This window comes from Poecilia reticulata, chromosome 19 (genome assembly GCF_904066995.2).
Source record: "Poecilia reticulata chromosome 19, P_reticulata-male-v2, whole genome shotgun sequence".
NCBI classification, from domain to species: Eukaryota; Metazoa; Chordata; class Actinopteri; order Cyprinodontiformes; family Poeciliidae; genus Poecilia; species Poecilia reticulata.
This window is the reverse complement of record NC_088848.1, coordinates 1043226-1055683: the sequence shown is the minus strand read 5'-3', so window position 1 is coordinate 1055683 and position 12458 is coordinate 1043226. Positions and strand designations below refer to the sequence as shown.

The 12458-nt window shown below is 41.5% G+C and overlaps 1 protein-coding gene across 3 annotated transcripts in view; it reads right to left on the bottom strand.

Annotated features, from left to right (window-relative positions):
- The window catches only part of cdc42ep1a (CDC42 effector protein (Rho GTPase binding) 1a), a 20287-nt gene that overhangs the window by 7463 nt on the left and 366 nt on the right, over window positions 1-12458 (bottom strand). Inside the window, exon 1 of one of the 3 annotated variants that reach the window (XM_008436269.3) lies at window positions 5890-6864. The exons of 1 other annotated variant lie outside the window; for it this stretch is intronic. The gene's annotated coding sequence lies outside the window, so the exon portion shown is untranslated. Of the gene's footprint in view, window positions 1-5889; window positions 6865-12458 lie in introns of those variants that run through there. One more of the 3 variants, XM_008436267.3, reaches the window with a different exon arrangement.

The following is a 12458-nucleotide window of genomic DNA, read 5'->3' as shown; positions in this document are numbered from 1 at the left end:
GTCTCGCTCACATTTCAGCAGCCGGACTGTCAGCTGCTCCGGCCGACGCCTCGGTCAGAACATCAGATCAGTTCAGGAACAGGCAGAGCCAGACAGGAAGACATGATAATTACTGCAGCCGATGCTCAGATTCCCGACTATAAAACCCACAGAACGCTGCAACGCGGAGAGAACTGATCAAAAATCATCTTATTATTGATTTTTATGGTTGTACTGTAATGAAAGTTCAGAGTAATTATTGTAGCCCAAATGATACATCGTTAGAAACCTTCTCTTTAATTCACTCAGGACTTGTGCAGGTCAAGGGTCAGGAAAAGGGAAGCTAAAATCTCTGCAGACCCCACACATCCTGGACACAAACGGTTCAGTTTTTAGTCTTGACACAAGATAAAAACAATAAATATTAACCGGCCTATTAGTTTTAGAAGCAGTTTCTCTTCAGTCTTAAACTGATGCTTTTCTAACTTCCTGCGGCAGCTAGCTGCTTTAGTAGCTTTAGCAATATAAACGGACCGGACTGACAAACAGACATAGAATAGATAGAGATCATATCTCACTTTTACTTTTTTTAAAATAGCCTCTAAATTTAACTACAAGGTGGTTTAAACTCGTAATGATGCGAAGCTAAAAACTACAGATGTTTTAAACTACTAGTTTTATCAACATGAATAGACCAGACAGACAGAAAAACATGTTTTAATTATTATTTCTGTTTCCCTGAAGCAGCGCTGCAGCTGAAACCGTCTTATAAAGGTTTGTTTCTGCATCTATTTCAGTAAAGTTTCTACATCCTTCAGGCTCAAACCATGAAGGTAAATGAAGTTACATGTTTAACTCTTATTGTTTTCCATCACTGTCCTGCTGATAATTACGGTTCATTTTCTTTTTACCGTAAAACCTTCTGCTTTGTTCTGCTTTGTTCTGCTTTGCTTCGTCTTTGCTGCCTTTCTTCTTCATAGGTCTTTGTAAAACCATGCAAACTGGCTTTTTGCCGCATGTTTTCTGTTCCAGAAGAGTAATTGATATCCCGTCTAAAAATATTTTGATAGCACAAAGAGCTAAAAAACGCCCCTCTGTTCCTCTTTAGAGGTTTTTCACAGCAGCTAAACGTCTGCAGGCCTCCCACACAACCAGAGCCCAGCCTGGCGTCATTAATGAGCCGCTGCGGCTCACGACACGCAGGACGGCATCGGGGCCGAGGCGGCCCCTGTAATTTGCCGCTCACCGCAGACCAGGCCGGCCCTGCGCCGGCTGCCCAGGGCGGCCGCTGGCAGAGGGGCGTCGCAGCAGAGCAGCGCAGGCGATGCGGAGCCAGAGGAAAACGGGATTTCCAAAGTTTTTAAAGCGTAAACTCGTCCCAAACAGCTGAAACCAGAAGTTTACATTCACAAAAGACGTATTGTTTTTTCACACTGAGGTGAAACCAGAATAAACTTTTCTTATTCCAGGTAAATTACCAAATGTTTTCTATTTGCTAAATGCCAGAATAATGAGAGAATTTTAGGAAATTTCTATAACTTTATTCAAAGTCAAAAGTTTAGACACTACATCATGTGAATTTTCCAACTGCGTTTCCATTTACAATAAAATGTGACATTGAAATTACAAAACATTTCCTACATGGAAATTTTAAAAAGTCAAATTTTTCCATAAGTTTTTGTGCCAGGATGAGGCAGTTTTTCAGCTGAATCCGAATTATTTCACTAAACTACAATAGAAACGCTTTTCTCACATCACAGGACTCACATGAGCAACAACAGGATGTTACTACTGGCAGAAACGACAAAGACGACGACGACAGGAAGTTGTAGGAGGATGATTACGTTGCATGTTTTGTTTTTACATCTTATCAGTTAAACAAACTTATTCATGTGATTTTAATTGTGTTTCTTATTTAATGGACAAACCGCATTGTTATTTTATATTGGTGGATCATAGATCAGGTTTGTCGCACATTTATTATGGAAATGCAGCTCATGTGAAAAAATGCATGTCTTTTTATAGTGTTTGCAAACTTCTGGTTTCAGTTGTAACTCCAGGAAACGCAGGCAGGCGTTCCTAATTACTCTGAGGAAAACCGCAGATGTAGTTTATCTGGAAATAATCCCATTAAAAGACCTTAAACCACAGCAGGAAGAACCTCCAAAACTTCCTGCCAGGTATTTAATGAACAACTCTTCTTCTCTGCTCCTCCTGAAACGTTTATTATTAGCTACGCAGAATCATAGAGATTGAAAACGCCATGAAATATCACAGAAACGAGCCTGACAGCATTAAATCTGAAGGTTTAATGGTTTAATCCCAGATTGTCTGTCTTTGTCTTAGAAATCAGAAAAGTAGGGAAGCGTCGACAGCAGCCTGGATTATCCTGTAATCCTAGTCTCTCCCATCATCCCTCTGCTCACAGCCTGGTAGCTGATCCGCCCGTCAAAATCTAATTAACTTCAACAAATTAATTAGAGCCGAAAACGGGGAAAATACAGCAGAGTAAAAAACGTGTAAATTTAGAGGAATTAAAGCTGTGAACTCATGATGAAGAGTTCAGGAGAAGCTTTCCCAGACAATTTAACAATATTTAGTATTATTTCTCACTAATTCTCACTGCAGACAGAAACTGCATTAAAAAACATTTTATTGAGGATTTTCTGACATGAAAACAACAAACCTAAAACTGTTTGAAGTCTTTCATGAACAGTTATTAGCGTCAGCGTATGATTCAAACCCGGAGAATTAAATATTTTCTGCTGTCCAACCAGAACAAAACTATAAAAAACATCTCCAGTCTCACTGCTCCGCTAACATTCAAGCTAATTTTTAGCTTAGCGCTTTAGCTAACATTGAAAACATTTAGCTTTGCCTGAATTAATTTCTTGGCATAAATGATAAAAGTTAATTTATTTGGATATTTTTGTAAACCTTCAGCTGAATGACGTTAGTTTTGGTGACTGTTAAAAATTATTCAAGTATTTATACATTTATATTCATGCTATTTTAAAGTCTGTTTAGCAGTTTAGCATTAGCTTCTTTGTCGTTTTCTTCAGTAGTTCTTTGTGCAGCGCCCCCACAGGCAGGGAGGGGAACAGGTTTCTCGGTTAGTTTGGTTGTTATGAACTGAAACAGCTGAAAATGTAATAAATGTCGCAGTTTTGGTCCTGGATCAAACTGGATCTGCTGGACTTTCAGGTGGGAAAACAGCCTAAAACTTCTTTTGTTGGTTAATTAGTTAAATTCCAGTTAATTCAACGTAGTTTTTTTTTAAAGCTAAACTACCAGATGAAGAACTGCAGTCTAAGCCTCCGTCTAAAGACGCTGCAGTCAGGTTTTTCTCTCTGATTTCAGACTTCGTTCCAAAGTTCCCGTGTCGTTTGAGCAGTTTATTCTTCGGATGGTTTTGTTAGATGTAAACCAGAGTAACCACAGTCTGAAGGGAGCCGTGTGTGTTTGAACACATTCCTGAGCAGAGCATCACTCGGTGGAGTCTCCATTACGACCATCTGATTGAAACCATGTTTGGGATCTTGCTCTCCTCCTCTCTGCCATCCTAAATTACATCAGGTTTTCATTTATCTTCTTCTTAAATTTACGTGGATTTCTGCTGGTTTTGTTTCACTTAAATCCACATTCGATTGAACATTTTAGCTCCAGTTTTCCTCTCCTCTGTTACTCACTAACCAGGTGAACAAACACGCGATAAGGCCACCATTTTCAGGGCCACCGCTTGACTTTCAATTACGCTCCTATTTTCACCATCGGCGCTCAGTCCGCGTCCAAGAAAAACAGCCCTACGTTTCCTCCGCAGCCAAGAAAAAACACTCGCATGCCTCCAGAAGACGTCCAGCCTCTGCAGCGCTTTGTTTCCTGGCACTCCTGACTTTCCTTCTTTGTGTTTCTGTCGACTTCCTTCTGTTCTCGCCTTCCCTCTCTGACTTTTTACATGTTACAGATTCAAACTTTTCACTTCTCAGGCCCAAATATCGATGCTGTAAGTCACCGACTAATGCAGGAGGATTATTAAAAAGCTCCAGATACAGATTTAATCAAATCTACTGACATTATTAGACAGTTTCTATGACTGATGACACATAATGAGCAGTGGCGCCCCCAAAAGGTGGCCCCGGGGGGCCTGGCCACCACTAGAGGAGTTTCTGCCTCTGTAATAAATCATATTCATGTCATACAAACCTTACAGCCTTGTTTTTTAGTCAAGAGATAAATATAAAACCCAATAAATACATAAATAAGTGAATAAATTCATATGTCATAATTTAATCCATCCTAATAAACATTTTCTGAGTGATGAGGAGTAAAAATCATTATAAAAGGAAACAAACTTTATGCTCACAAACAACTGAAGTCCTACTCTGTTTTTGTCTCTGTAAAAATCTCCCTTTTTCTTCGCAGCCATATTTCCATAAAAAAATTCCTTTTTTTAAATTGTGTAACTGCTTGGAAAGCCCAGTTATGATCCGTTTGCAGGTTTTTTCCATCATAAAGTGACGTTTGCCCTTTAATCTGCAGTCGTTGGCGTCAGGACCAAACTGTGTGCTTGAAGCTCTTCATGACACGGTGCGACTGTTAACATGAGGTCAGAGGTCACTGACAGTCGACTGGACTGTGACCATTTGCTGACAGCCGCCGGGGATGTCAAAGGTTTCCAAACTTCACACTGAGGCCAAAGACGGCAGGAGAAGCGCAGCGAGCTCAGCTGTGTGAAACTCCACACGGCGGGTCGAGGAGCCGCCCATTTTCACGACGGCCGCGTCGGTCACACCTGGAGGTCACACCTGGAGGTCACCAGGGGTCAGAGGAATGTTGGGACCTCAGGAAACGTTTGTCATCAGCTAGCAGCGCGACGCCGCTACTGGAAATCATTTGGCTACCAGGAAACATGCCTGAGCTAACCATCTGCTGCCACGTGATAAATTACCCCAGAAGTTATCGCGATAAACGATTGTATTGCTGTTTATTGATCTTAAAGATCAATAAAGTTTAAATTCTGTTGAACATTTAACTCTGGAACTGGAAGATATTTTAAATATCCAAAGTAAATAAAAACAACAAATCCAGTTAATCATGAAGTTTCTGCTAGTTGAGACCAAAACGCCAAACTGAAAACTTTCCTCATCCAGTAGAAAGAGAAAAACAATAACTGGAAATGATTGATTTTTAATTGATCATGTAATGAATTGATTTGTTGCTGACGGCGACGGCCTGATTGGCGGCTACAGAACCGGCCTGGATCCGTCCCAGCCTGCGGCCGGCTCTGGTTTTTATCGATCGCTGGTGTTTGTTTGCTGCAGCGCTGCAGCCTGACGTGGTGGTCCCGGTCGGGTCAAAGGGCACCGAACCCCAGGATCACGCCCACCTCACTGAGCCCTGCTAAATTTAAACCCTCCGGTTGAATCAGAGGTGGGTAATTGCAACCAAAGCCCGGCTGAAGTGTGGAAATGAAGTTGCTGCTGTTTGGATTTGAATCTGTGAATCTGCTGCAGACGGTTTGATCACTAACACCAGAAAAATACGGCTTCATCTCAAACTGCTCCTAATCTGTTCAGCTTGAGATAACAGAGTCTAATAATTAATCCCAGAATGCCACAGCGGTGATATTAGGCTGTTTTGGAATAAATGCTATTTATGCTCAGCCTCTTGTTCCTGTTTTTTTGTTGTTTTTGTAAGTTTAATCTTTAACTTTCTACCTGAATAAACGTTGTTTCTGTTCTATTCTTGTCATCTTCCAAGTGGAAAAATGTTTTTGAAATGATGTCCATGCAGCAGCAGCAGCAGCAGCAGCAGCAATGCAAGCGGCTCCAGGAAGCCCCTGAATGAATCACACTGACTGCACACAAAGCCTCTGCATGACCAGGAAAGTTCAGATGAGTTCACATTTACCTAAAAACCGGGCTGGACTCCCGCTAGGCGGTTCGGACGCTCACCTGGCCGCGGCGGACCGGGATCAGGGCGATGAGACGCGGCGGCTCCAGGCTGGCTGTGCTTCCCGCGGACAGGACGCGCGCTTCGGGTCCGGGTGGTCCGAGCGAGCCGCCGGAGCTGTGGCTCTGTCCCGCCGGAGAGTTTGGGTCTGCGGGGCGGAAAGGGGCGGGCCGAGCCTCACATACCAGCAGAACCCTGGGAGAGCCGCTCCAGAGCTCCACGTCCAAACCCGGCGGCCGGTCAGGATCGATTACTGATTAATTCAACTAAAATAAATCAGTTTGCTTTTTTTTATGACGTCATCAGATGAACGTCTGCTGACTTTCAGCGCCGAGAAGTTCAGGAAACATTTTAGTCATGTGGAATAATTAGGACACCCTGGCGTTACTTTGATTCATTTTAGCAAAACTGACACATTAAAGCTACATTTATAAAATAAAAATATGTTTTTACATATTTGCTAAGACTGTCTCCATGTCATGACAGTTTGCTGGGAGATAATCTGTGAAAAGATCTAATCCTGACTGATTCCTGATGAAACAAACCACTCCCGTCAAAAACAGCCAATCAGAGCCAGGGGGAGGGGCTTAACGGTGCCAATCAATCTCATGTACTTGCTGCCAAATGTGATAATGGCAGATTAACACCCGTTACAGGAAAACCATTTATCCACCATCATCAGTAGCCAACTAGTTTGAGCGTTCACATGCTAGCTGCAACGTATTAGATTGCAATTGACAGCGCTAAGACCCGCCTCCTGACTCTCATTGGTTGATTCGAGCTAGTTGATTCTTTTATTCAAATCCTGGGTATTAATGACAGAACATCATGACTCAGCATTTAGGAGGTTTGTCCTGACAGACAACCACAAATCCAAAATGGCTGCATCATGTATAAAAAGTTACACAAATAAATGCTTTACCAAATATCCAATCCATCCTAAAAATCCAAAATGGCTGACATGTGTCATCAGCTGCACCTGGTTACCAAACTGCATTGTTGTTTCACTCCTGTAAGAGCCATGATGTCACGTCCTGTTTCCTCACTTCCTCTATGAGACTCAGAAGCTTTTATATAGTCAGAAGGAATCTGACTGCCATTCACACTCCAGTCCGGTAGGTGGCGGTAAGTTGGTTTGTCAACCAGCAGTAAAAACCTAGAAGAAGAAGGAAAAGTTGCTTTTGGACCCACAATAAGCGGTGAGTTAATTTTGTTCAGTATTATTAGTAAAGCCTCTCATTGTTTTAACCATTTTAACCAATTTTACAAATTCAGTTTCCAAACCTTTCATTGTGCTGCCAGTTATGAAGCTAACTCTGTTAGCTCAGCGCTACCAGCTGCACCAGAACTCCATCATAAACAAGATTTGGAAATCAAGGTTTTTATAGTTTAATGATTTTATGTGCCTTTTATTAAGATGCAAACATTTTTTTTTATTTTTAGTATATTTAGTTTTGTGGATTTTCTTTTGAAAACAAGATTGAAGCTAAAGCTAAACCAAACATCTGTTTTGGTTAAATTTGGGGTTTTGTTTAATCTTTTTTTCCCTCCTCTTTATTGGTCACATTTTATTTTTTGAATTATTTAATATTCCTATAAAATCTCCAATTTTTTATTACAATTATTTATTTTGAACAGACAATAAAAAGTAAAAGCAGGAAAAAATAGAAATGTGACCATTTATTCAAAAAGCAGGTCATCATTTTGAATAAAGGCCTTTTGCGTCGTAGGAACTGTTTTAAACTTTTTAGTTTTATTGTTGGTCTGAATTGAAGCTGAAATTCTTTATAGCTTTAGTTCATCTATTTATTTGTTTTGCTCTGATTTAAACACAAACCCATTTTTTCCATGAACCTGTCGCTGTGGTCAGGAGTGTCCAGTTTGGCTTTGGGCTCCTGCAGAAATGAAACCATCAGTTTGCTGAAGAAAACCTCTCGATTCAAACAAAGTACAAATTTGAGGTAAACAGTATTTATCAGCACTGCAGAGGTTTTAATGCCGCTCCGTCTGCTGGTGATCGCGTCCCTTCAGGCTGCAGATCGTGAATCACGCCTGTTTGTGTTGCTGCTTCTTAGCAACACAACAATTAGCGAATCCCTCAGATTTCCCAGATTTCCCAGCCTGCACCTGAGAAACGCTCCAAGCGTCACGTTTAGTCCAACCAGGACTGCAGGAATCTGACAGGGGTTTTGATTTATTGCAGCTGGTTGGCCGTTAAACTTTACATCTGTCGCCTGTTGTTTCTTGAAGGGATGGAAACGTTTTGACGCTGCAGCAGGAAGAACTCGTTATCAACAGGAAGAGGATCCCATCCTGACCTCTGACCTGCTTCCTGTCTGCTCCGCTGACATTTTATCTGCTTTTCCTGCTTTTTAATAAAAATCACATTTTTAGACATGCAGATATTTTAAAAGCTTAACCTAAGTTATAGTCTAAAGCTAATATCTACCCTAATCTAATTTCTACTAGTAAATTGGAAGATGCTAATTAGAGCTAGTTTTTTCTTTAGCGCTTTAGCATTTTGCTAACCTGAAAACATTTAGCGCATTTAGCTTCTGAGGCGTTAATTTATTTGGCTGTTTCATAAACTATATGTTGAATAATTCAACGTTTGTGTTGAAATTTTGGTTATCGACGGTTAAAAGTTCAAGTAGTTTGAGATTTATATTCATGCTTTTATTTTGAAGTGGTTTATGCAGCAGTTCCGTTTCCTTTCTGCTTGTTCTTCCGTTTTTAGGAAAACTTTATTGAGTAAGTGGCAAGTAGACAATACAGCAGCTAGCGGAGCTAATTGAACAAAATGTGAATCGTTCATCCTGAAGTGACCCGGGTCGGTTCCGTTCTGTGGGTCCAGTTAGATTCAGGTGTCAGAACTGGGATCCATCCATCCACTTTCTTTCACCCTTGTCCCTCAGTGGGGTCAGGAGGTGCTGGTGCCCATCTCCAGCCAACGTTTCGGGCGAGAGGCGGGGTCACCCTAACCCTAACCCTCACCTGGACAGGTCGCCAGTCTGTCGCAGGGCAACACAGAGACACACAAGACACACAACTACACACTCACTCACACCTAGGGGCAATTTGGAGAGACCAATTAACCTGACAGTCATGTTTTTGGACTGTGGGAGGAAACCGGAGAAAACCCACCATGCACAGGGAGAACATGGAGACTCCATGCAGAAAGACCCCAGGCCGGGAATCGAACCCAGAACCTTCTTGCTGCAAGGCAACAGCTCTACCAGCTTCGCCACCGTGCAGCCCCCAGAACTGGGATCCGAACTTTAAAATGATTCTAGACTCTGGAGGAGGATTTATCGCTGGCTGTGTGTCTGACGCCAGGCTTGCCACCTTTGACCCCTGACCCCCAGCGCCCCGCTCCGGGTTCGGCTCAGGCTGACGGCGCCTTCAGCAGGACCCATCATGTGACTCTGAATCCTCGCTGATTGTCCCAAACCTCTGGCTCAGGTGTTGCCAACGAACCGAAGAACTGTTGACCTGCCTCACAGAAAGCAGTTCATCAGCGACGCTTAGTCTTTGTTTTTTTAAATGTATCTATGTAAAATAATGTAAAAAAGAATAAATGAACTCTTGGTGTCGCATGTTTATGGAAAAGGATCAAAACCATCTGACTTAAATCTCAGAATTATTTTTCCTCTGAATTTTTTTATTTTTGTTTCCCCAGAAACTCAGATTTTAATCTCAAACTTTTGATCTTCATACCAGAAATCTGGAAATGTTTCCGCAGGATTTAAACTTTTTTTCTGATTTGAATCAGAATATTAAAGTCAGAATTAATTTGGTTTAATCCTTTTCTGTACATTTTAAAGTTGGGCTCCAGATTTTGTGTAAAATAAATCCAGGACATTATTTTTCTGTAAGTTGAGGTGATTGCAGTAAAGTCCCATATTTTCATTTAGATATTTCATGTTTCTATGAAATAAAGATTTGAAGTTTAGTAAATTGATCGCTGGCAGCATGAAGACCGGAGCAGAACCGGTCTGACGGCCTGAAGTAGGAAAAGCAGCACATCCTCTGTTTTCTCTGAGGTTAGCGGCTTTCTGCCCCTCCCCCTCCTGTTTCTGCATCCTCTCCTCTCTCTCCTGTGCTGCAACCCAACATAAACAACTTCTGTCCTGAAGCATGTCAGCTATTTGCTCAGAAAAGCTTTTGGACGCCGTTCAGAGTCCCTGAAGGGAGGCAAGATTACAAATTTAGTGCTTTTCACAATCTCCCTCCCTCTGTTTTCCATTTTTCTTGGTCCAAGTTTGTGTTTCTTCTCTAAACTCTCTCACGACTCCATCGTTTCTCACTGATTTGAGTTTTGTCACCTTTGGATCTGACCTTTTGTTCCTGCTGCTCTGGTCAGTTTGGCCACATGGAGCCTCTGGATCCTTGTTTGCAGATTTGTCAGAAACTTTCATCACTTTGCTCTGATTAAGGCTCAGCCTGATTCCCAAACAATCCCAGTTTGGCGTTTGCTTATCGCAGCCTGTTTGGGAGAGCTTTTCTTAGAGTAATGACCCAGAGTGTTTGTTTTCCTGACAGCAAGAACGCATGAAACAAGACCTTTATGTGAGTGATCAGGGTGCAGAACGCTGGAATTAAACGGCTTGTTTCTTGAAAACAGATGCATGAAATGAGCAGAACAGCTAAATAATGTTCGTACTTGTAGAAAAGAGCTAGCTAGCATAAGCACAACCAGGTGAATAACAAATGTTTTTCAGGTTTTACACTCAGGTGAACTACAGGTGGGATGTTGACTTGACAGCTGTGTAAAAATCAGTTAATCAAGTTAAAAGACCAGGTGGTTTTTAGAAGAAATAGCAAATAAATGGACTAAATGTAGCTAAAATACGTTTATATGCTGACGACACTGTCGTTATGAAGTAGCCTGGCCAGATACGCAGACCGGCAGGGAGCTAGTTTTTCTTTTTTAGATTAAATATTTAGTTTCTTCTAACTAAATGTTTAGCTGGAAGCTAATTATTTAGTTTGCTAACGAGTTTGAATTTTAATATTTAACTTTTTAACTACATTTTAAATCTGAGCTCAATATTTAGCTTACTAGCCAAATATTGTTTAGCTTGCTGAGCTAAATATTTAGTTTTAAGTTAAATAATATTTAGCTTGTTAACTATAAATATTTAGTTTGTAGCTAAATTTTTAGCTTTCTAGCTAAATAATATTTAGCATGAAACTGTGACGTCTATAGATTAATAATTAACAGGGTGAAAATATGACTTTATAACATTAAACCCATTTTATCTCTATCAGGTTAAATAAAATAAATAGTTATTAATTTCTACTGCAGCTTCACAAGCGGCTCCTCATGGAAACTCGACCTGAAGCCAAACTGACGCTCGGCTCCATGTTGGTCTGAAAAACACTTCAGTAGATCTTCTCGCTGTGTTTCAGCTGCAGGTTCCTCTGCAGACGCCGTTTTGTTGTTCTGCTCACAGTCAAAGACTCATTTTATCGGCCTAACGGGGGAACAAAGGAGAGCCGGGGTCAGGCGGGGTCAAGACGGGAAGAGGAACGGCAGACTTTCCTTCCTGGAGCCGCCCATCGTTTTCTGAAGCCACATGTTTTCCCCTGAAGAGATTCTGATAAAAATACCTTATTCAAATCATTTAATCTCACTAAAAAGCTTCATATTTAACAATCGCTAACATCTAAACCTGCTTCCTGTCGTCAGCAGGTGTGTGAGGAGAGAAGGTGTTACAGAGACCGAGAGAAAATGTAACTTCAAACCAGAGAAATATCCTGAAATAGCTCTTTATGAGGCACAAATGGGATATTTACTCAGCCTCTGGCGCCCTCCTCCTCCTGCACCCAACATTTTACTGTGAGTCAGTCTGCTAATGGACGTGTTTACGCAAGATTTGAACTGAAGATTTCAGGTAATGAAATAACAGAAATTACTTAAATTACACATAACAGTTTGTAAAAGGTCGGCTGTGAAACGATGCCAGTCGTTTCTCACGTTCTGTGAACAAGTTCGGTTTGTTTTGGCTAAAGTTCAGAATGTTTCTGGTTTGATTCACAAAGACAGGAGAGTTAAATATAAGGAGGTGAAACACTGGAAACCTTCAGCGTTCAACCTCTGAACTTTTACACTTTTTGTTACGTTGCAACAATGAACCTCAAAGGTGCTTAACTGCGAATATGCAGTTTTAAAGGGCCGGTGTCGCTTAAAATCCACGTTTTTATCTGTCCACCATGTTTTCATGTTTTCCCTCATCAAAAACAAACCTGGAGCGTTGCCTTGATTCTTTCAAATCCTTTCATCTCCATGGCAACCATTCAGCTGTTAAAACGCCTGGGTGGACCAAGCCCCGCCCCCGAGGCGCAGCTCCTCCCCCACTCAGCTCCTCCAGACTAGCCAGCAGCAATTAGCAACCAGCTCATTATAGAAGCTGCTGCTCAGAGCAACGCTGGTAGAAACGCTAACGGGTTAATAGAGGGGCCATGTTGGGACGACTTCCTGGAGGCGGAGCTTCAGGAACAGCAGGAGCTTCTTAAAGAGACAG